Below are 26,569 nucleotides of genomic sequence, written 5' to 3' on the forward strand. Positions count from 1 at the left end.
ACTAAGAAACAAAATATTCATGTTAAATCCCGGGACTCATGTAAATTTAACACACAGTACATTGAAAATGTTTTGTTCTCTAATCTCTACATGATAACCAACATGACATTGAAATTTTTTCTTATAGGCTAAAATCAACTTATGCACCTTCACTTTTACTTATGGGAGAAGTATGTTTCATTTTACTTACTTTCTTTTCTTGTAAGTATTTTTTGAGAAGTTCATCCAACCTGGATTATAATTTATAAGAAATGTATTATAGTTGTTACAAGATGCATAATGTCTCATGAATATTTTTGGTGAAATAGTTGTGCCAGATGCACGAATTTGAAGTCACCTATATAATTTCCTTGTTGTTTCTTTGTCATAATGGTGAGTCCGGGAATATTAAATTCCATATCCTATGTAATCATTTCTTAATATGATTTGATAGTGCAATAATATCTAGATTTTAGGTTCTAGAGAAGATTGACTTCTTGAGTTTCTCTTGTGAAAGTGCTTGAGTTTGTTCCGTGGAAGTACTTTATAATGAATAATTATTTTTGTCACTTTATGGTTCCAATTAAACTTTTATTTTACCCTTTCTTTCCAAATTTCTAAATCATACAAGAGAAAATTATAAAAAATTTCTCCTCCCTTTCACTCTCTTCTCCCCTCTTTTCCAATCAAACACTACTGAAAAAACTAGTTTTATTTTTCTTTCCGTATTGAATTTTCGCAATGTGTTACTAATTTTCTGAGTTATTGGAACTCTTGTGTGAGTATTTTAGTGTATACCAATGTATCTCTCCTTTTGGCATTTGGCAAGTTGTGCTCAGTAGCAACAAAACGACAATTCCAAACACTCAGGCGCAGGCCACACTGATTCTTGTATTTGTGTGCCGCACAAAAACGTTGTCTAGATGATGTGTAAAGAGAAACTTTATTTGTGAAATTTCTAAGAATAAACTTGTCTTTTTCTGCCAAAAATTTGTTAAAAAAATTTATTTGGGTTCCGGCTAGGATGAATTAGCTTGTGGGTGGTTTATGATGAACAGCTTAAAATGACATGTAATAGTAGGTAATTTTGATCTGTTTGTAACAATTTTTTATTTATTTGTTTTGTCCCTATATTTTGTTGGTATTAATCCTCATACACCACACTAATTTCGTAATTTCCGTTGATCAACTCACTAAGCATCTGCAGATTTTGTTCTTGAAACAAATTATAACAGCAAACATCTGATACAAAGAACTTCAACATTGCTAAAACGTTTTATAAACTTGAGACATTATAAAGAATGAGAACGCAATCTATAGTCTTCAATATCCCATCCCATGAATCCGTAGACAAGATAAATAACCAAAAGAGTGCAGATTTGCAAAAAATGAATCAGGTGCTTAAACAAGAAGTCCAATCCATTATCAATCTCTTCAATGGCAACCACCAATTCATGTTTCTTTGTAACATTTTGTCAAAAAGTTTAATGGTGTAACAAAGCCTTTTACTTTCTCTTCAACTAAACAAAGGAAAAGACATCCTTATGTGTATTCTTTTCCTCTTAATTTTCTTTCTTCCTACTTTCAAACGTATTCTTAGAATCGAATCATGGGATTTCTCTCATTCTCCCTCTCATAAAAATTGAAAAGCCATTTATAAAGACCGTAATAGTTTGCACCCATTTCCGCGACCCAAAAATTGAGGAGCTAAAAGAATGATTGAATATTAAAATGGCTCACTCCGTGGTAGCAGAGTTCTGGATCTGGTTTGACTCCGAGAGTTGGCGGCATCTTTCGGGTAATTATTATCACAAATTAACCGAACCTCTGATGAACTTGTTTCTGGGTTAAAGAATCAACCTTTTCTGGCTTCAACAATTATATTTTATATTTTTGCTAATATTTAGGACTACATTGCAATTATCATAAAAAAAACAAAAGCAACAGGTAACCCCGATATACCAATCTGACCATCCAAGTATAAGAAGGTTGTTTACATGTAAACTACCCACTAGATAGTTCACCTTATGAGTAACCATTTATTATAACTTATATCATCTCTTATTGAACAATTTTTAAGAAATGGCCTTACTTATATTTTACATAATTAAAAAGTTTATTTTTTATGGAAATTTTTTATATAGTCAAATAATTAGAAATCATGTTATGTTATGTTATGTATAACTTTTGATGTAATTATTTATAGAATTTAATGAACTTAAGATATATGGTGATTTCTAACTTGTTAATAATGTCTTTTAAAATAAAAACTTGTTAATAATATAATTTTTTTATATCGTCAATATATAAATTATTTACTCATAAAAAAACCCTTTAAAATATTGCCTACCATTTGGAATATAGCTATGGATAGTATGTTTTTAAATTGATTTAAATATATTTTTATTTTTGTAATTTAATGTTTTTTTCTTTTTTGTTCTTACAAAATTATTTTTTTTTATTTTAAATTCTTAAAGTACCTTAAATATTAACACTTTAAATAGTAAAAAAATATATTATCTAAATTATTATAAGGTTATCCCATTATAGATTATTTTAAATTTTAACATAAAGTCACTCTTTTCAACTGAACACCTGACGCTTGATAACTGACGGGAGTAGACTATTTTGAATGAGGTAAAATTTATTAAAAACTCAACAAATTTAATGAATATGTACATAATTATTATTTTTCATATTTCTTATATATTCTTTATCGTTTTATGTGGATGTGGGTTATTTTCATAACGTTATCCAGTTCCACCAAACAAACAATGAGCGTCAAACATAAATTACAAGTACGTCTCGTTGTCTCGTTGTCCAATTCAGTTCCAACATTTATAATGAAACAATTTTGCAGCTTCCACCTTGGCATTTATTTATTGTGGGAAAATACTTTTCAACCTTATCAATCAACATACTTGATAATTGATAGTTTATTTGTTTTTTTTTTCCTAAAAAATGATTTGTTACAACACCTGCTAAAGCAATTTTAGCTTTTTAGTTAGGGAAAAAGTCTCGTTATAAATAACATTGCTCATTTTCAATGGTTTTATTTTTGTCTTTGGGTTTGTTTAGACGTCTAACATATTTCATAAAAATAAATATAAGGTGTGTTTGGGAGAATAATATCAAATGCCTTATTTTCTCCTTCTATTTCATAGTAAAAAAACCCTAAGAGAAGAATGTATTTGGATGAAGATATTTTAAATTTTGAAAAATTTTAAATTCTAAGGATCATCGGCGTGAGGGAAGAGTTCTGAGTTCGAGAACGAGATTTCGGAAACTTTCAGGAGGAAGAAAAGATGAAAGTTATAAAGGAAATATACAAACGTTTTGGAAGGTTCTTCTAGCAAGAAGAGAATTTCAATTTCTCACTTTTTGGAAAGAAATTTAAATTCTGCATTTTTAGTTGTTTAAAATTCTATTTTAAAATTCCAAAAATTTAAATTCATCATAAAAAAACATCCAAACAATGAATTTTAGATTAAAGAAATTTAAAGTATGTGATAAATTACTTTTTTTAGTTAAAATTCTCTATCCAAACGCATTCTAAGAGATAAAAAAAGGAAATATGTCAAGCATTTAGACATATTAAGAAGTGTGACAGCGTTTTTCAGGATCAATCATAATTGGCTTAAAAAAAAGATCTATACAAAAACTTCTTTTTTTTAATCCTTTACTAGCTAGATGGTGAGAATAGAAGGGAGTTAACAAGAAAATTTTTAATTTACATAATTTTTTTACAAAAAATTTAAATAACAAAGTAAGATGAAAGATAAGAGAAAAAAGAGAGAATGTGTGATAAACTAATTTATGCAAGGAAGAGATAAAATAAAATATTATAAAAAATTAAATTTAGTTAGAATGAAATCACAGTCTAAAATAATTTTATGTTTTTATTTAATAATAAATTGTTATACACAATAAAATTATTCATTTTATTATGATTATTCTAATTTTTTTTAGAGTAATTTCTATTTAAGTGTTAGTTTTAAAAAAATAATATTTATAATATATAAAAATTAAACTCATCAAAATTATTAGAGAATCTTTATATGGAGTTTTTTTTTATGAAATAAGAACAATGACACTAAAAGGGGGATTAAATAATGATTTAATCAAAGATAGTAACTTTTTTAAATTTTTAACACAAATATGTGTGTGTGTGATAGTAACTTTAGGTACTCTAATACTATATGGAATCATTAAAATTCACTAAGATAATCATTAAGCAACTCAACGATAAAGTTGCTCTTATATAATTCATTGCATTAAAAATTGAAAAGATGATATCTTAACTAAACATCAAAGCGAGGATAGTGAAATGATGTGCTCCTTGCTCCAATATCTAGGTCCACATTTTCAATTTACTATTTAGGTCCTATTTAGATAACTTGCATGGACAAACATACTCTCTTTATATCTTTTACTCACTCACAAGACACCCCACCACAATCTTAAACCCCTAGTGCACCTCCCACCCTTCGTCCTTGACACTGTCATGGCGACACTCAGAAAAATCCATGAAATTGGGATTGGGAATAAGCCACGCGGTGGTGTTTGCCTTCGTCGAGGGCGAAGGTGATGATGACGATGCACGCAGGGGATAGCGAAGTTGAAAGAGGCGGTGACTGAGGCTTTGATGATGGACTCAATCAACAATTGAGTCAGGCCAAACACACCTCTATCACCCTCAAGAAACTTTGCCCCACCTCTACTTGATTCCACACTCAACATTTCTTTCTATTATAATTTCAATGTTTATTGTCCAGCTTCGAAACAAATTTCAATAATAGTTAAAGTAAATGTTGTGGTGTAACTAGTCATAGTCTTTTGAATATTTACTTCAAAGCCAAAGGTGTGTTTTTATTACTTCAAAGCTAAGGATGCTAGGTTTAACGTTAGGTTGACCATGCACACATTCCTATGCACATTTTGTGAGAAGTAAGAATTTAGAGCCTTTGATTCAATAGTCATTTGGGGACCTCCCAATGAAAAACCAAACACACAACCGTTGTTTAATTTCGAGCGACTAGATATAATATGTCTAAGAATCGAACTTCCGAGTGTAAAGTCATGACCATTTGATTTTTTCGAGAGCTTCCGTTGTACAATTTCGAGCATCTTGATATAATATATTCCCGAATTGGACATCCGAAAGAAAATTTATTACCATTTGAATTTCTCGAGAGCTTTCGTTGTTTAATTTCGAGCGTCTAGATATAATATGTCCCCGAATCGGACATCCGAGTGAAAAGTTATGACCATTTGAATTTCTCGACAACTTCCGTTGTTTAATTTCAAGCGTCTAGATATAATATGTCCTCGAATCGGACATCCGAGTGAAAAGTTATTACCATTTGAATTTCTCGAGAGCTTTTGTTGTTTAATTTCGAGCGTCTTGATATAATATGTCAAAGAATCGGACATCCGAGTGAAAAGTCATGACCATTTGAATTTCATGAGAGCTTTCATTGTTTAATTTTGAACGTCTAGATATAATATGTCCCTGAATCGGACATCCGAGTAAAAAGTTATGATCATTTGAATTTCTCGAGAGCTTCCGTTGTACAATTTTAAGCGTCTTGATATAATATATCCCCGAATCAGACATCCGAGTGAAAAGTTATGACCATTTGAATTTCTCAAGAGCTTTCGTTGTTTAATTTCAAGCGTCTAGATATAATATGTCCCCGAATCGGACATCCGAGTGAAAAGTTATGACCATTTGAATTTCTCGACAGCTTCCGTTGTTTAATTTCGAGCATCTAGATATAATATGTCCTCGAATCGGACATTTAAGTGAAAAGTTATAACCATTTGATTTTCTCGAGACCTTCTATTGTTCAATTCGGGCGTCTTCATATAATATGTCCCCGAATCGGACATCCAAGTGAAAAGTTATGACCATTGGATTTTCTCGAGACCTTCCATTGTTCAATTCGGGCGTCTTCATATAATATGTCCCCGAATCGGACATCCGAGTGAAAACTTATGATTATTTGAATTTCGCGAGAGCTTCCGTTGTACAATTTTGAGCATCTTGATATAATATATCCCCGAATTGGACATCCGAAAGAAAATTTATTACCATTTGAATTTCTTGAGAGCTTTCGTTGTTTAATTTCGAGCGTCTAGATATAATATGTCCCCGAATCGGACATCCGAGTGAAAAGTTATGACCATTTGAATTTCTCGACAGCTTCCGTTGTTTAATTTCAAGCGTCTAGATATAATATGTCCTCGAATCGGACATCCGAGTGAAAAGTTATTACCATTTGAATTTCTCGAGAGCTTTCGTTGTTTAATTTCGAGCGTCTTGATATAATATGTCCAAGAATCGGACATCCGAGTGAAAAGTCATGACCATTTGAATTTCATGAGAGCTTTCGTTGTTTAATTTTGAACGTCTAGATATAATATGTCCCCGAATCGGACATCCGAGTGAAAAGTTATGATCATTTGAATTTCTCGAGAGCTTCCGTTGTACAATTTTGAGCGTCTTGATATAATATATCCCTGAATCGGACATCCGAGTGAAAAGTTATGACCATTTGAATTTCTCGAGAGCTTTCGTTGTTTAATTTCGAGCGTCTAGATATAATATGTCCCCGAATCGGACACCGAGTGAAAAACCATGACCATTTGAATTTCTCGAGAGCTTTCGACAATTACCTATATTTTTATATTTATTTTTTTTTATCTATTTTGATAAATCAATCTAGAGCCCCTTTTTGTGATTCAATGAAAGCATTAACTCTTTTTTTTCTTTTTTTTTTAAATTTTTGAATAACGAGATTCAAATTTTCGAGTTGACATTTTGAAATAAAGCAACTAATGTATAAAAAATAAATAAAAATTATAAATCAAGATTATGAAAAAAAAATGTTATAACAATAAAACCTGATTGTTAACTTGCAAATAGACGGTTTTATATACTTCTTTGAGTTAAGATATTTCACGGTAATTCTCTCTGAACTCTGAAACTAATAAATGTAAAACAAAAATATTTTAGAATTTCAATAGTTTATACAAAAATAATACTAGAACTGAATTATAAAAAAATTATAAAAATTACAATTGTATTTCAAAAAGCGAAAAAGAGCATAAAGGATTCAAATGATTTAGCCAAATGGATAAAATAATTATTAAAATAACATGTGTAATACCTTAAGTGTGAATCAGAACATGAGCATCAAAGCCAAGCCAAGCCACAAATCAAAAGCAAAACAATAAACATTGAGAAAAAAAAAATCAATAAGCGTACTTAATCAAATGAGAATAAAGGAAGGAAAATTTTGCGCGAAGAGAGAGCCACATAGAATATAAATGAGAATGAGAGTGATATTTCAGCTAATTTGGCAGAGAATACAAAGTTGTTTTTGGATTACTTTCGGTAATGAGAGGAAATCAGAAAAGAGATTTCAGATTAATTTTAATGAAAATTGATATATTCAGATTGAGAGACCTTTGATATAGTCAATCAAGAGATAAACTAATTAATGGAAAATAAACTAATTAATGGAAAAGATAGATATTTGTATTGGGATAAAGGATATCACAGTTATCATTTCGTCTGTGAATTGGTTAATTCAAACAGCATGAAATTCATTCATGTCAAAAGCCAACATCAATAGGATGATCTCTTCACTAAAGCGTTGTTACTTCCCCTCTTTTCTACCTTTATTCGTAAGTCAGGAATCTTAAATATCTATTTTCCACCTTGAGGGGAGTATTAGAGATAATCATTAGATATAGATGTTAGACAATGGAAGACAGAACCATATGTTGTTGCTACCTTTAGTCGTCCCACAGTAGAGATTTTAAAAAATATTTCATTTAAATGTTTCTTTATTGGTTATCAAATCAGATTTTTGTAACATCCACTTTATTAGCATTTTTTGAACGAGTCAAAGTGCTATTAGTGGTGAGGCTAATACTGAGGAAGTAACGGAGTTGTTATAGGAAAATAAAGGGAACCGTTTTTACACTGATATTCTATTTAAAAAGGCTTCACACTGCTTCGAATGAGGTGTACAGAAAAATCATTCTCTTTTGTTATGCTTTTCTATTCATTTTTTCTATTTTCACAACTCAATTATCCGGGCAATTGTTGGGTCACCAGAGCATGTGTTCATAGGCTAGTTGTGTTAACTTTGGGGAGTGATTACAATTTGGATTATATCCAGGTCTAACCAAATTTTACTTTCAAGACATTGATTTTCACAACACAACCAACTTTCAATTAGTTCTCTTCTCTTCTATTTTTTATTGTGTTTTTCTCTATTTTTCTTGTAATAGATAGTTTTAATCTATATTCTGCCTATACATATATGAGCTCCTCTTTGAACTCTGATTCGGCAATAAGAGAATGTTCATTATGTTCCTTAATAAGTTATACAATAAATTAATTTATTTAAATTTATTTGTTAAAAAATGTTTGTTTTAAAATTAATTTTTTTTAGATGCTTGATAAAATAAGTAACTTTTTAGTTTTTTTTAGTGTGGTTTGTTTAAACTGTTTTTGTTTAAAAAAAAGTAATTTTATGTTTATTTTGAGGAAAAAAATTCTTCTGGTTATTAAATAAGCATTTTTAAAAAAAATACTTATTTTAAAATTATTTATTTTAGATTTAAACAAACTAGCCCAATATGAGAATGCTCCTTAATTAAAAGTAGTATGGTTTATCCTTAAATTTTCGTAGTTTAAGATCACATTACACTTCAAATTAAATTAATGAGAAAAAAATTCTCCAAGCATTCCAGAAAGACCAAGGTGTCATATTCTTCTTACCTAGTCAACTATCTCGACTTGGGCTAGCCAACTAAAAGACATAATACCTTGAACAGCATTCCTAGAACTTTAGCTTTGTGATGTAAATAGATAATGATATATAGCTTCAATAAAGGACTAAAAGTAAATTATGTAAACAATTTAGGAGAGAGATGCATCACTTAGGGTAGTGTTATTTCAAAACAAAAAAAAAATCACTTACGGTAGTGAGAAGACTATAAACCGAGAATTTAGAGTTCTACTAATAATGTAATTATATGTGAGTAATGCGTATTGAATGCTTAAAAAGAGAAATTTAAATTAGGAAGATAAAAAGATACTTAAAAGACTTAAAATGACATGTAAGCAGGTCTTTGCAGAGGTAGACTGAAAATGATATTATCATAGATAAATAGATAATAGATTCTCCCTATATACGTTTAATCAAATGAACCACGTTAGGCTTGATTCTTCTAGGTTGGGTTTGAAAGATTTCATTATGATTTATGGTGGGATAATATCTTTTTTCAATTCCACCAAAAGATAAAACACAAATATTTGACATAAAACACTGGATATGAACATACGGATGAATGTGCTGCATGTTTCATCTGCTAAGTAATCATCACTGAAGGGATGTGGTGAATTTTATGCCAATGTTCTCCATTCTTTTGGTACCGCTGCTTAAGTAAAGGGCAATCATGAATCCACAGAACAGAAAGAGAGTTAGGGAGACTCTCTTCTGGCAAGCACTGGAGACGAGGGCAACCAGAAATATGGAAGGACTTCAGAGATTTGAGGTGGAGAAAACCCATATAGTTTGTTGTTGTTAGCTTTGAACATCCAATTAACTCGAGCACACTGAGAGAGGATGGTAGCAACAGATACTCTGGGAAAGACACCACGTTGGCAAGCTCATCACTAACTCTGAACTCTTTGAGAGAATGGAGTTTGAAGAATCCCCAGTCCTCCCTAGAAGCAACCAGCTTGGGGCAACCCTCAATTTCGAGTTTCTGCAGGGTTGAAGGAAGACCCCCTTTGGGAAATGACTCAAGCCATGGACAATCATAGAAATGTAGAGAATGAAGATTGGCAAACAAGTCTAGTGCAAAAGGGAACGAGGAGGAATACCAGCTTGTTATAGATAGAGTGCCAAGAGAATCATGTGTTTGTAAATCCAAAGAGGACCATTTTAGATTTGGACCACGGAAGTCATGCATTTTCAGTTCTTCCAGAAAGGCATTGTTGAACAGAATTTGCTCGAGGCAGGACTCAATGAGGCGAGTTCCATGAATTCTGGCCTTTTTCTAGCTGGATGGCAAATCTTTCAGCAAAATTTTTTCACATCCACGCAACTCTAGTTCATGAATGCTAGCAGCCTTGGGAACTGAATCCTCTAAGTGTTGGCAATCAGAAATTACCAATTTATTCAGAGAAGGAAGGTGTTGAGGCAGGGTCCTTCTCAACCAAGGACAGCGTTTTATAGAAAGATCTTTAAGACAAGACAAACCTTCACCTTCAAAACTGCACCATTCTTTCCATGCACTCATTTCCTCAAATTTCAAAACTTCAAGAGATCTGAATGGAAGATTTGAGGAATCATTACCACAAAACTCAGGACCAATGACCTCTATCCCATAAAAGGATGATATGTAAAGCTCCTTCAGAGAGGGGAGCTGCCCAAACGGTGGCAAGATAAAACAGAATTTACTTTCAGTCAGGGTAATAGATACTAAATTGGGTAAATGAGTACCTCCAAACCAACTTGGAAAGCTAGTTCCATCATAACGCAAAACAGTAAGCCTTTTCATGTTACCATTTGGTTGAAGAGCCTCCAACACATTCCTTTCTATTATTGAGTCCTCATTTTCATTGCGCCTTCCAAATTTGTCACCCCAATCCAACACTAATCCTTCTAAATGCTTTTTCTGTTTCATATTAGCTTCCATGGCATCTGCAGGATCAGTAACATTTTCTAACTTGAAAATTGAAAGTGTTCCTTGGAGATTGTTGAGATTCCCCAACTCCTTAACATCAAACCCACTATGCTTCCTGATGAAAAAACTAGTCAGGGTCTGAAGATGTTTCAGGTTTCCTATGTGGTTTGGCATCATATTTATTCCGCTCATACGAACATCAAGGTTACGCAAGTTGACAAGTTTGTGGAAATCTAAGGGGAGCTCTGTCAAATGATAGCACCATGCTAATAATAGTGTCTGCAAATTATGCAGCACACAAATGGAGTCAGGCAATCTTTTAACCTTGGTGTAGGAAAGGTCTAGATAACGTAAAAGCTTTAAATTGCTTATATCATCAACTAACTCTGTGAGAAGACAATTATTGAATGATAATACGCGCAAATATTTTATTCTGGAAAACAAAGCACGTTGGTCATTGCTGTTCATCAAAACTCCTCTGCCAATTTCCCATGTTAGTGCCATAAGACAATGCAGTCTGTTACACTTAGAAATATGCTCCAAAAATTTATCATCAAGGTTAAATTTATGAGAGCATGAAATGTGACGAGTTCTCTTTGTTATCTCTTTGTCAAAACTGCTGTCTATTTGTAAACAAAAATCTCCTGAGACAGATTTTGCTAAGTCATTAAGAAGATCATGCATAGTGAAGCAAGAACCATGGCGTCTTGATTGTTGGAAGAAAGACCTTGCCACTAGATCATTGAAGAACTCAGTACCTAACTCTTCTTCACTCTTATTTATCTGGCAGAAATTCAACAAACCTTCTGCCATCCACAACTGGATTAACTGATCCTTGTAAAACTCATAACCTTTGGGAAATAAGGAGCAATAAGCAAAACAACGCTTCAGATAGGAAGGAAGATTATGGTAACTCAATCTCAGAGCGGGGTTAATGCTGCTATCATTGTCTGATAAGTTCCACATATCACTTTCCAATATCTTAACCCATTCATGCTGGGAGAATTTCGCTCGCAAGATATTTCCCACTGTTCTTATAGCTAAAGGCAATCCTCCACACTTGTTAACAATTTTACTGCCAACTGATACAAGATTTGGATATTTGGAGGCATCCTTGTCATGAAATGCAAGATTCGCAAATAGCTTCCAACAATCTTCTTTCTCCAGTGGCTTTAAATGAAGTATTTGGGAGGAGTTCATGACCGATGCTACCTTCTCACTACGAGTGGTAATAAGAATCCTACTTCCTGAAGATCCATAAATGAAGGGAATTTGTAGTGCCTCCCAACTCCAATAGTTTTCGTTCCAAACATCATCTAAAACAAGCAAAAATTTCTTTCCCATCAGTCTTTGCTTCAATTCAAGTTGGAGCAGATTCAAGTCTTTTTCTTCTGCTGCTAAGGACCGAAGTGCCTTAAGAATCGCTTTTGTAAGAGCAACAACATCAAAATCTTGTGAAACATAGACCCAAGCTTTAAGGTCAAATTGATCCAGAACCCTCGGGTCATTATATACAAGCTGAGAAAGGGTGGTCTTACCCATCCCTCCCATACCCACTATACTAACTACTGGCACCTGATTGCATGTGACACTATCTGAAAGTAAAATTTTCATTATTTCCTCTTTATCACCCTCTCTACCACATATGCTAGATTCATCCACCAAGGATGTAGTTGGCAATCTGTTGGGGAGTTTCCAACTGATTCCAACTTCATTGCCAGCACAAATTCCCTTTCTCAACCCTAAAAAATCCATTTGCTTAGCCAGAAATTCTATGTTCTCTAGTAATTCTTTGACCCTAGATTCAATTTCTTTGTCAAAGGGATTAATAAAAGCCATGAAGAAGCCTCGCACCTTGCTAGTAGCAGGCTGAAATTCAGCTTCCAGCTTCTGTCGTGACGCCTCCGTAGCAACCTCGTCTAACAGCAACTCTGCTTCATATATAGCCTCTTTAAGCTCATCAAGCCACTTCATCACATTAGGGCTTCTGTACTGCCTTTCCTCTGCATCCTCCAACACTTGGTTGATAGAATTCAGCACAATATCTAGCTTTTTGAGCATCTCATCCTTGAGTTTCCTTCCATGGAAGTAATCTTTGATGTCACTTGAAGCCAGCCTGTCAAAAGTCACTTGAAGGGAGGCTGAGAGAAATGCCCCAGCAACCATCGCTTCTGCCATGAGTCCTTTGATTGAATCACTTCACCTCTGAAAGCTCTTGTATATGAATCTAAAAGCAACGCAAAAGAGAACAAACTCACTTTTTTTTTTTTATACAATTCAAACAAAAGCAAACTAACACCAAAATATCAAACAAGGAAGCTGGTAATAATGTTATTTTTAATTAATTATATTTTGCAATTTATTTCATTTTAATATATTAAGTTTTAAAAATTTTATTATAATTTTTTTATATTTTTAAAATGTAACATTTTTATCATTTTTTTAATATTCCCTTACAAACTTAGTATTATGTTAATTTTTAAATTTTTAAAAATAATTAAAATGATAATTTCAAAAACATAAAAGACCATAATAAAGCTTTTAAACCTTAATGTATCAAAAGCCAACTAATTACGAAATATAATGGATCAAAAGTGACATTAAGTATTTTAAAATAATTAACTTTACATAACAACGACTTGTAGTCGTCACTATCTTTATTTTATTTTAAAAAAATTATCATCTTTTCCAACTTCTTTCACATCTAAAAAGATAAAAAAAAAATATAACATCACACAGAACAAACGAAGTCGACACATAATCTTATTGGAACCATCTAGAATTCTTATACTCCTCATTGAAAAATCAAAACCTTTTTCTACAACTATACTATTAAAAACATAAGCGGGGAATCACAGCAAGAGTTGTCTTTGAATAAAGATAAAAGCATGATCCTAACTCACTCACCAAGTAATTTAGATCTGATCAAGGAAGTCACAGTGTGTGATGTAAGATCCATTGGAGCTTGTAGGCCTAGGATCTTCTTCATCAATGGATTCCTTTGCTTCTTGGAAGATAAATGGCAGCGGAATGGAGAAGGGAGAGAGAGAGGAGACGCCACTTCAAGGAGAAGATGAGTCTAGAAGAAGCTCACCACCATAGGAGGCCATGGATAAGAGTTTGGAGGAAGAAGGAGATGAATGAAGGGAGAGGGAGAGAAGAGCACGAAATTTTATGCTCTAAAAGGGCTCTGAAATCTGAAGTTAATATTCAAATGATCAAAGTTGAAAAAAATGCACACGCATGACCTCTATTTATAGCCTAAGTGTCACACAAAATTGGAGGGAAATTTGAATTTCAATTCAAATTTCACTTGAAGTTGAAATTGAATTTGTGGAGCCAAAATTTCACTAATTATGATTAGTGAATTTTAGTTATGGTTCAGCCCACTAATCCAAGATCAATTCCAAGATTCTCCACTAAGTGTGCTTAGGTGTCATGAGGCATGTAAAGCATGAAGGACATGCACAAAGTGTGACTATATGATATGACAATGGAGTGTAGTAAGCAAATGCTCACCTCCCCCTCTAAAATTTAATTAGATTGGGCTTCAACCAATTCAATTAAATTTATTTCCAACTACACACATAAAATATTCACTTAGTGCATGTGAAATTACAAAACTACCCCTAATACAAAAACTAGTCTAGGTGTCCTAAAATACAAGGGCTGAAAAATCCTATATTTCTAAGGTACCCTATCTACATTATGGAGCCCTAAATACAAGGCCCAAAAATAATGAAACATTAATCAAATATGTACAAAGATAAGTAGGCTCATACTTAGCCCATGGGCCCGAAATCTACCCTAAGGCTCATAAGAACCCTAGGGCCTTCTCTTGCATCTTTGGCCCAATCTTCTTGGAGTCTTCTATCCAATGCCCTTGGGGGGTAGGATTGCATCATTCCCTCCCCCTTGAAAAGGATTTGACCTCAAATCCAGAGGTTCTTGAAACTCATGAATTCTTTCCTCAACACCTGTAAAAAGAATAAAAACATATGTATTAGTGATGTTGGGTATGTTAGAGTACGGTAAGGACGGAAAACCCCTTTCCTGGCCATCTTCCCATGAGAGAATATAGTTCCTCACCAACTCAATGAGTGGTGCTACAAGTATAGAAAAATATGGGACAAACCTTTTGTAAAAGTTTGTTAAGATATTAAAGCCTCCAATTTCCCTTATACTTGGTGGAGTAGGCCACTCAGGAATGACCTTTATTCTCTTAGGGTCCATGGGAAGCCCTTGATCACTACTTAAAAAGTTAGGGACAATAATGGAATAAAACATACATTTTTCTCTATTTTCATGTTGATTATTCCTACAAAAAATTACGACAAACCTAAGGTGTCCCACATGAGCACCTAGGTTTGCATTGAAACAAAAAATAAGAACAAACCTATCTAATGAGTCCCTATGTACACAAATCATGAAGATGTTGGGTGCATGAGTGATTTTACAAAAGAGTGTTGCACTACTCAACACAGTCATCATACCACCTATCATAGGGATTTGGTGCCTAGTAATACCTATTTTAGGCACCAATAAAGCACAAGAATTTAAGCTCTTGCAAACCAAACCCTCATCCAACAACTTCTTTACTTGAGCAATAACCTCAAGCTCAAGAGGTATGACGGTGCTAAGGGATGTTTCCCTTGATAGGAGAAGGTAGAAAGATTGTTTAAGAAGGAGTGCTATTTTAATATCACATTTTGTTGCAAAATGATTTTCCTTGTTAACAATCTTCTTGGAGGAATCATTTTCCTCCTTTTCCTTCCCCTTGGCCTTTGAAGACAAGGCCTTATTATCCTTCTTTTTCTTTTGTTTTTCTAGTTTTTCTTCCTCATCCCTCTTATCTTTCATAGTTAGTTGATCTTTGGCCACCTGTGAAGGTGTTTGAGGATGCACCACAAATTTATTGCTAAGATGGGTGAGGGTAATTTCATTAGTTAGGCCATTGTAAATGATCTTCCTATCAAATTGCCATGGCCTTCCTAAAAGAATATGTCCTGCCTCCATGGGAACTATATCACAATTAACTTCATCCTTATATGTCCCAATGGAGAAAGGTACCTTCACTTGTTGGTTAACTATCATTTCCCCTTGCTCATTGAGCCATTGAAGTTTATAAGGTTTTGGGTGGGGAATGATAGTGAGGTTCAACTTGGAAACTAATCTTGTGCTACAACAATTGCAACAAGATCCACTGTCCACAGTGAGAGAACAAGTTTTATCTAAAATTTTGCATCTTGTATGAAAGATATTCTCTCTTTGGGATTGAGATAGATTGCAAGATTGACCTCCAAGGAGCCTTCTAACCATTAAAATGTCACCTTCTTCATGGGGGTAGACTTCCTCACTAGACTCTTCACCCCTTACTTCATCTTCACTTCCACTAGAGGAAGGGCAAGAAGTAGTCTCCTCTTGACTACTATAAATGTCTTGACCCCTCATGATCATGGTTTTCTTTGTGGGGAATTGAGAAGCAATGTAACCTCTCCCAAGACATTTGAAGCATTTAATGTTACTAGTCCTTTCTTGGGAACTAGTCTTAGGGGTGTATTTCTCTATGGTCTTACCCTTATCTTCCTTGGGTTTTGAAGGTGCAGCCCCTAAAATTCCATGGGCTTGGTCCTTCCTTGGATAAGAGTGAGAGCCATAAGATTTTGAAGAAGGCTTTCTTTTAAGTTGTTGTTCCACTCTTATACAAAGTTGGACTAGCTCATCTAGGTCCCTATATGGAAAGAGTTCAACCTTGTCCCTCACTTCCATATTAAGCCCACTAAGGAACCTAGCTATGTTTGTTCTTTCCTCCTCCCTAAGTCCATCTTTTAAAATGAGTAGTTCCATTTTTTGTCTATATTCTTCAACACTCATACTCCCTTGTCTAAGCCTTTGGAGCTTGTCCATAAGCTCCCTTTCATAGTAGAAGGGAATGTGCCTCTTCCTAAGGGCACTCTTAAGATCATTTCAATACTCTACTGGAGGATCCCCATGAATCCTTCGTTCCCTAACAAGGGAAGTCAACCAATAGAGGGCATACCCTTGAAAGCTAAGGGTAGCCAATAGAACTTTTCTCTCTTCGCTAATATGATGGCAATCAAAGAGTTGTTCAACCTTCATTTCCCAATCTAAGTAGGCCTCAACATTATCTTTTCCATGGAAATATGGGAGGCTAATATTAACCTCTTGAGGCCTTCTATCCTTTTCTCTTCTTTGGGAGTGATGTTTAGTATGTGAACTATGACGCCCTCTATAATAGTCGCTAAGTTATTCACTTAAACTCTTGCAAGAGTCATGACTACTATAGGAGGCATGTTTTTCTCTTTTCATTTCTTTCATTATTTTTCTTCTTTCTTCCTCTCTTATTTTCTCTCTTTCATCTTGACTTATTTCTTCCACTCTTTTTTTACCTTTTTCTTTTCTCTCTTGTTTTTCTTTCCACAACTTAAGGGATCTCAACTCATCTAATATCTTATACAAGGGGTCCTTAAGAGTAGAACCCTCACCATTAACACTAGATGAAGAATGAAGACTCATGTTGGCTCCTAAGTTATGGTTCTTTCTTGTTGGGGGTTAGAAAAAAAGATAAAAGAAACTATGGTTGAAACTAGCCAAAATAAACACTAAAAGAGGTGTGAAAGATAAGGTAAAAACTAATTGGTAAAAGGCAAGCTATCTAGGCGATTTGACAATGGAGGGTAAAGGAAATAAGCTATGAAAGTAAGCAAGAAATTAAAATGCAAGAAATGCAAACTAGGCGGATCCTAAGAGTGTTTGGATGACCTCATTTAAGGTTCCCAACAAAACACTCACTATCCTAAGGGAAAATTGCCTAAAATTATTACACGCAACTGGAAGTAGGGTGACCTATTGGAGGCTCCCAACTTACTTCCAATGAAAGACCTTTTTGTTACAAAATTTGAAAGCAAAACAAATTGCCAATTACAAAGTTACAAAAAAAAAGTCCTCAATTGTGGTGGCTATTCTCTCTTTAGTGTTTCACTCAATTTGGAGTGCTTCTTATTCCAATAGCTCTTAAGGTGGTTGGCCCCTTGCTTCTTTACTCAAATTCTTCAAGATATGGCACCAATACTCCTTTCCAATTCCCTATATGGCAACTCACAAGCAAGAAAACAAAGAGACAAACAATAACCAAAGAAAAAAAAAAGAAATGAAAGCTAAACCAATAGAGTTTTAACAAGACAAATTTCCAAGGATTATTCAACAATTAAAGCAATGAAAAGCACAAAAAAAAAGCAAGCTAGGACTCAAAGAGAAACCTAGAATGGCTCTAGAGTATAGTAGAAAAACTAAACAAAAAAAAGACTTAAGAAACCTCTAGTTTTGGCACTTGTTTTCACAATAATTTTCAATTGAAATTTCAGAACTAGGATTGGTATAAAATAGGCACCAATTATAGAGCAAATTTTGAGCCAAAACAACAAGCACACTTTCCTTTCACTTTTTTTTTTCCTGGACACTGATTTTTCTGCCAACTTGTGCGATTTTTCTTATTTTTTCCTTTAATCCAAATCGCTTGGTTCTTTTTTTATAATTTTGGTCCAGATGTCTAGAAAATTCATTAAAACTTTCAGCTCAAAAAACGTAGTGACAAATTCCAAGTAATTTATACAAGTTCGTATGTTCAAGCTGCCAGCACCAACGATTTCAACCTAGAAATGAAAAGTAGTGTTTATGTTGCTTAAGGCTTGGATAGTTACAATTTGTGTTTGCTTATGCTCAATTATCTTGAATAACACAATTCAAGAGAGCTTAAGACTTATTTTGATTCACAAATCCAGCCACAACTCAGCACCACAACTCAACTTCATCATAGCAATCATGTAGGAAACTTAGAAAACAAAAAAAAGTTCAAGAACAAGACTACTTCTAGGAATTGATTTAGAACATGTTATGAACTAAATAACATGCATGAATTAGACTCAAAATTCAAAAGATAGGCTACGAATTACAAGAATACATGAACAAATGTATCTAGAATTCAATCAACAAAATAAAAAGGATAAGAGAGGAAGAGAAATGGCAGCAGAATGGAGAAGGAAGAGAGAGAGGAGACGCCACTTCAAGGAGAAGATGAGTCTAGAAGAAGCTCACCACCATAGGAGGCCATGGATAAGAGCTTGGAGGAAAAAAGAGATGAATGAAAGGAGAGGAAGAGAGGAGCACAAAATTTTGTGCTCTAAAAGAGTTCTGAAATCTAAAGTTTAATATTCAAATGATCAAAGTTGAAAAAAATGCACACACATGACCTCTATTTATAGCCTAAGTGTCACACAAAATTGAAGGGAAATTTGATTTTCAATTCAAATTTCACTTGAATTTGAAATTGAATTTGTGGAGCCAAAATTTCACTAATTATGATTAGTGAATTTTAGTTATGGTTCAGCCCACTAATCCAAGATCAATTCCAAGATTCTCCACTAAGTGTGCTTAGGTGTCATGAGGCATGTAAAGCATGAAGGACATGCACAAAGTGTGACTATATGATGTGACAATGGAGTGTAGTAAGCAAATGCTCACCTCCCCTTATAAAATTTAATTGGATTGGGCTTCAACAAATTCAATTAAATTTATTTCCAACTACACACATAAAATATTCACTTAGTGCATGTGAAATTACAAAACTACCACTAATACAAAAACTAGTCTAGGTGCCCTAAAATACAAGGACTGAAAAATCCTATATTTCTAGGGTACCCTACCTACATTATGGAGCCCTAAATACAAGGCCCAAAAATAATGAAACCTTAATCTAATATGTACAAAGATAAGTAGGCTCATACTTAGCCCATGGGCCCGAAATCTACCCTAAGGCTCATGAGAACCCTAGGGTCTTCTCTTGCATCTTTGACCCAATCTTCTTGGAGTCTTCTATCCAATGCCCTTGGGGGGTAGGATTGCATCAGTGTGGCTCTTTGTGAGGTTGACAAGCAAGACCTCCATTGTTGCTCAGGATTAGACTAAGCAAGTACATAATTTTCCATCACACATCTACAATTGATCCGGGCGAAGATGAGCAACACAACGAGGAGTTGAACAGTGCTTTTCATTGGATAATGATTCTGATCGACCCAACCAGTCAGAACTTTTTATGCCGATGGCGAGAGGCAAAGCGGTTAAAGGAGAAAAGACCATTATCCACTGTAATTGAGAATAATAGGTGAATAAAACTATTATCATTATTAAATGATTAAATTGAATGAAAAAAATAATACTAATAATAATATGAGAATGAAAGTTATTGTTCGTGATTTTAGATTCATCTTTTCTTCATTTAATTAGTAATTCTTAAAAAAACCGCCACTATCTTAATTATTCTAAATTTTTAAAGTGTGACACACACTAAGTTTGTAACAAAAAATTAAAAAATTATCAAAACTATATATTTTGAAAACATGAAAAATTAGAATGAAAATTTTAAAATATAATGTAATAAAGTGAAATAAATGTAAAACATAATACATAAAAAATAATATTAAACCATTTTAAAATTTAAAAGTTAATAGAACACTAATATTTCTAACGGAAAATTAAAAAATGATCAAAATGATATATTTTAAAAACATAAAAAAAACTACAATAAAACTTTTAAATTTTAATGTATTAAAATAAAATAATTATAAAATAAAATGGACCAAAAATGACATTAATAAAAAATAATTAAACAACGAAGCTTTACCTTAACTACATAGAAATGAAGTATCCATTAATTTTCAAGTTTTCAACTTCAAAGTTCTTGAAACTTTGAACAAAGTCTATTAAAAGAACTTTCGAAGTCCAGCCCTAACTTCAGCCAAAGCGTGTTTTTTTTTTTTAATACAATCTATAGTTTAATTACTAAATTTGCGTAATTATTATACTGTATAAAAAATAAATTTTTCTTTGATCTATATTTAACATTATTCCTCAATCATGAACGGTACTTATCTCCGTTTCATGTGTTTCACAATATCCTTATACTTAGAGCTATCAAAATGGGTCAGCCCGGCCTACATGGGCTGACCCGCAACGGGTTGAGCTAAAAGTGGTTAGTCCAGCTCGGCTCACTTTTGTGTGGGCTAATAAAATGCCAGCCTGACCCGGTCCACCACGGGTTGGTGGGTTATGCGGGCTGGCCCACTTTTTTGCCTTTTTTTGTAAAAAAATAAAATTATTTCAAACAACTTAAAATAAAATCCAATATAAAAACCAAATTAAATCAAATCCAAACATTCAATATTAAAGTGATTGAAGTCTTCAAAATAAACATTCAACATTAAGATAATTGAAATTTAAATGTCATCAAAAATAAACTTCTAAACTATTGAAATTAAACATTAGAGTCATGGACTGTGAAATTCAGAACAACTTCCTCTTCTTTCTCAAGATCACCATTAATTTCATCTATAAAGACAAAAAAAAAAATAAACAATATCATTAATAAGTCAAATAAATGAAACAACACACCAATAACAAACTAAAAATTATGGAAAAAGAAATGTAAATTACCAATATCTTCAAAATCATTTATCCAATTTTGGGTTAAAATTAGTGCTTGAACATTGGAAGGAAGAAGACTAGCGCGATACTTGTTTAGCACACGAGCACCAATGCTAAATGTCGATTCACTAGCAATAGTTGTTATAAGAATGCTTAACACCTCACATGCCAATATACAAAGATTTGGATAACGTTCTTGGCGGTCCTTCCAATAACTCAAAATATCCAACTTAGGAAAAAACTTTGGCTCAAGCGGTGTCTTAGCCAAATAGAGATCTAATTCAGACTTGTTATTGACATTAACATTTTGACTCACATAATTGATATATTCCTATGACAATATAAGAGAAAAATTAAATTAAATAAATTGAATCATAAAACATGATTAAACAAAAGAAAAGACTAAGATTATATGAATCATTAGCAAATTAACACTTGCTAATTCAATTGGGTTTTGTTATTGTTTGGGCTTGCTCTATTACTAAATGTGAATTGTCAATTGGGTTGCTAGTTACAAAATAAAAATTTAATTTTTTAACAATTATAAATTTATAATAATAAAATAAAATAAAATAAAATAATATATTATTTAAATTTGGTGGGTTAACAGGCTGGCCCACCAACCCACGGGTTGAGTCCACCTAACCCACAGGCTAAGTGGACCGGGTTGAAAAGTTGTCGGTACCGATTGTTTTTTAAATTGAGTCCGGCCCACCTCTAGCCCACAATGGGCCGAGCTGACCCACGAGCCGAAACCCATTTTGACAACTCTATTTATACTCTTTTCGCAATACATAAAATAAATCATGCATGTCAGTTACACAGAAAAGAACATTATAAATTAATTTACACGGCATAATAGTTGCTTTCAAATTTGGGATACAATTTTAAACTTTGTTTGAATGACTCAAAACATGAAATATGTCTCATTAAATTTATCAATAAGAAAATTATTGAATCTAATTAATGTTCGGACCTTATTAGTTATGTATACATAATATAATAATTTAAAAGTTACATAACTATTAATAAGCCTATACGGGATAATAAATTTTTAAAGTTTCAAAATTAATTTTTTTCTTTTAAAATTTTAAATATTTAAAAAATAAAGGATGAAAACTCTTTTAAAATTGCATAACTCTCTATAAACCTTAAAAAGGTTGAGATGATTGTAGCAACTTCCATGGACACCCACAATTTTTGTCCCTCCCCAAAATGGTGCAATCAAATACGTGCCTTCCCAAATTGTTAGTCAAGTAAAGATAAGTCCTGTTCCCTCCGAAATGGTGCAGTCAAATACGTGTCTATGCAAATTGTGAGTCAACTCAAGATAAGTCTTGTTCCCTCCGACATGGTGCAATCAAATATGTGACTTTGCAAATAGCCAGTCAAGCTAGGATAAGTCCTTTTCTCTCCAATACTACTGCACATTATCCTTTAACATTATTTTTTTAATACTTCGCAAAAATATTACTAATTTTTTTATAACATTAAAATATCATAAAATATGAATAAATATTATTAGTATCTTTTGTAATATTTTATCATATAATTTATATCATTAAATATTTTAACATAAATTATATATAATATTCGATAGAATATCAAAAAATATATTAATAACATTTCTTTATATTTAGTGACATTTTTAAAATATCATCAAAATAATTTAAATTTTTTAAGCAAGCATCAGGCTAAAAATACATGTGTAATGATGCAATCAAATATGTGACTATACACAAATTGGGAGTCAAGATGAGTTTCATAACCACCCTGATAAATAGATGTAGTTTGAATAATTTTTGAATAAACATTCACTGAAAAAAGCAATTAGAAATAAAACAAATTAATTTTTCTATAAATTAAAAAGTTAGTTTTGAATTATTTGAAATATTATTTTATTTTATTTTATTTTATATTCTATTTTCATATAAAAAATTATTGAAAAAATATATCCAAAATAATCTATAGTTTGTTGCTTCAATGTTTTGCAATATTGCGCTATGATATTGCTGCAACTAAATTCTCTTTATAATGTGTTATATATTATAGGCAGGAAATGGTTTCCCTCTTTTTCAATTTTTGCTTTAATTTCTTAAAATATTTTTTTAACAAAGAAAAATATTTTTAAAAATAATAAATAGGTTTTATCTTAAGAAAAAATAATGAATTAAAAAAAATTCAATTTTTAATTAATACAGTATAAAAATATTTTTATAGAATTTATATATTTCTTTTCACTCTCTATTTCACTTATCCAAACAAGCAAAGAGAAATTTCTTCATATATTTCGTGCAAGTAGACTTATGCTTCCATGCATCCACAAAACTCTTAATGTATCCTATATATTTCATTTATGGAGGGATGGCTATTTTCTTATAATCCATTCTAGAGACCTCCTCAAATGAAGGTTATATTCATAATATTTGGCCTCCCAACTGTATTGCTTGTTTTCACAACAAGCCTTAGAATAAGCAAAATTTGTCCTAGATCTGGCTATGTGTGCAAACCATTTGTTCTGCCTTAGTTTATTTTTGCTGTTGTGTGCAAGGATTTCAATTATATTAAGTTCCATCAATATTTAAGGTTTTTTCAACTAAAACATAATTGTTGCTTTGAATCTCCATTATGCATGGAGAATGTAACTAGCAATCCGCTTAATGCTTTCGTTTTTCATTTTTCTTACAACGCTGCCTGTGTAACAAAATGACCTGAATCATCCATATACTTATGTGGATAGATGTGTTTGTTAATGACTTTTTTTTTTACCTATATAATAACAAAATAAATAAATATTTACCTAAATAATACATCCAGTGAGTTGTTTACATGGATGATAAAAATATTGTGCAAGATAAGAAATCGGTTCCCCTACATCAATTTCTCGCTTGCACAATTTTTATTTTTTTAAATATGTAGTTTATGCTAATCATGCTGATTTCAAGTTTTGATGATGCCGAAAAGAATTCACTTGACACTGATTGTTATCATAAAAAAAGGGGAGAATGTGAGTCATGCAGGTTTTGAATATACTCAAAAGAGTTTGCTTGATAGTGATTGTCGTCATCAAAAAAGAGAAAAATGTGAATGTATAAATACATGATTTTGATGATGTCAAAGTAGAATCAAACAATAAGGTTGTTTCAACAAGCATTCAAAGGTTAAGCATTGCTTTAAGATTAATATAAAGTTGCTTCAACAAACATTCAAAGGTTAAGCATTGCTTCAAGAATAATTCAAGGTCAAATCAAACAAAATCAAGAAAAAGATAAGGCCTCAAACAATCTCATTGGTTGATCAAGCTTTTGCCTTAAAACACATTGTTTCCAACATCCAAGGCTCTGGTAATCGATTACTAGGCAATGTAATCGATTATCAGAAGACAATTTTGAAACAAAGGGTTTAAAAAGGATTTTGAATTTGAGTTTTGAATCATATAATCGACTACCAGACTGTAATCGATTACCAGTGAAGAATTTCAGAAAAAGTTTTTTTAAAAGACTCATCTCTTCAAATCATTTTGAAAAGGCACGAATGACCTATATATATATATGTGTGTGTCTGACTTCGAAAAGTGAGAAAGATATATTCTAAGATAAATTAATTTCCAAATGCCCTCTCAACAACTCTTGGGCAAACACTTGCAAATCTATTGAGAATTCATCCAGGAACTTCAAATTGTATTATCTCTAAAAGAGAGAAATTCCTCTAGGAACTTTAATTTGTATCATCCACTCTAAAGGAGAGAAATCTTTCTGGTTTTGATTATTTTATTATTATTTTGCCTTTTTTGGTTTAACCGAGGTTGCGTGAACGATCGGTTAGATTTTGTTTTAACAGTGATTAAACGAGATTACAATGCAAATGATCGGTTGAAATTCATTTTATCATTTATTAGGCGAGAAAACGACTTAAATGATCGGTCAAAGCTCATTAAAAACGGAAGAAAAGAAACCAAAAGTGAACGAAATAAAGATGAAAGCCAAAAAAACAAGAAATGAATTGAAAGTCTCAGATTTGGAAACTTACCCGTTGAAGAACGAAGAACGGATGAAGAACAGTGAAGAACAGAGGAAAAACTTCACAGATTTGCTTACGGAAACATCTCCGAAGCGTTACGGAAGCACCTCGGCTTGGACTTTATTCATGCAAACAATTTTTTCACCCAAAACAGCTTAAATGCATAGCCAGGGGGATCCGGCACCCTTAGAACAGCCCCCTTCTGCCTATTTTTAGGAAAAATGGGGAGGAGGTTGCCGCCCAACTCGCCCAGGCAAGCTGGGTTGCTTCCTCCAGAAGCAATACTACTTCGAAAATACTCTGGAAAACCCAAATTCAAAATTTCAAAATTGCTATTTGCACCCCCTATTTTGATAAGTTTACCCCTTCTTTCGTAATTTACGGAAAAGTTACGGAAGCCTTATGGAAGCCTATAGGAATTGATTTTCTTCTTTTTTTCTCTTCCTTCTCACCCATATTAAGTGAAATATGCTTATTTAGGGTTATGGTAATTTTACGGAAGCATTATGGGTGTCCCGGAAGCTCCGGAAGCCATTTTTTAACAAAACGGGGGAGGTGGTTGCCGTCCAGCTTGCCCAGGCGAGCTAGGTTGCTTCCACCTTAAGCAAGAAAATGCCCATAAACCTCTAGAAGGGCCATATTTGAAAAATGCTATTTGCACCCCCATTTTACTAAATACACCCCCTTTGCCCCCTTTTTTGCTGATTCTTTTTCTGTAACGTTACAGAACCTAACGAATTACGTAACGATACTTGTTTTCTTTCCGTAATGTCACGAAACTTTACGGATTACACAACCATCCCCTCTTCGGCTTCTGGAATGTTACGAAACTTTATGGATTGCGCAATAATGTTTCCTTTTGACTCCCGACATGTCGCGGAACTTCACAGATTGCTTAACGATGGGTGTCAAGTTCCTCGAAGTGGTCAAGCGAAGGTTGCATGCCATCAAACAATGGTCCTCGGATGAAATTAGGGCATGACACAAACCTCTTAAGCAATTCTTTGCAATATTTTGCTTGACTAATAAAGATTCCATTTTTGGTTTGTTTTATTTGTAGTCCAAGAAAGAAATTCAACTAGCCCATCATGTACATTTCAAATTCATTTTGCATATCATTAGAGAATTTTTTGCATGAGGAATCATTAGTAGCTCCAAAGATTATATCATCTACATATATTTGAAATATCATGCATTTTTCTTTTAATGAAAAGTGTGGTATCAACCTTTCCTCTTGTAAATCCCTTTTCTAAAAGAAATTTGCTCAATTGTTCATACCAATCCCTAGGGGCTTGTTTTAAACCATATAGAGTCTTCTTCAATTTAAAAACATGATTAAGCAAATCTGAATTTTTCA

General features: G+C 32.9%; 1 pseudogene; it reads right to left on the reverse strand.

The window, feature by feature from the left end:
- Positions 1–9,138: 9,138 nt before the first annotated feature.
- On the reverse strand, positions 9,139–12,929 carry LOC114389335 (annotated as a pseudogene).
- Positions 12,930–26,569: the final 13,640 nt, after the last annotated feature.

Source organism: Glycine soja, chromosome 16 (assembly GCF_004193775.1).
Source record: "Glycine soja cultivar W05 chromosome 16, ASM419377v2, whole genome shotgun sequence".
Lineage (NCBI taxonomy): Eukaryota > Viridiplantae > Streptophyta > Magnoliopsida > Fabales > Fabaceae > Glycine > Glycine soja.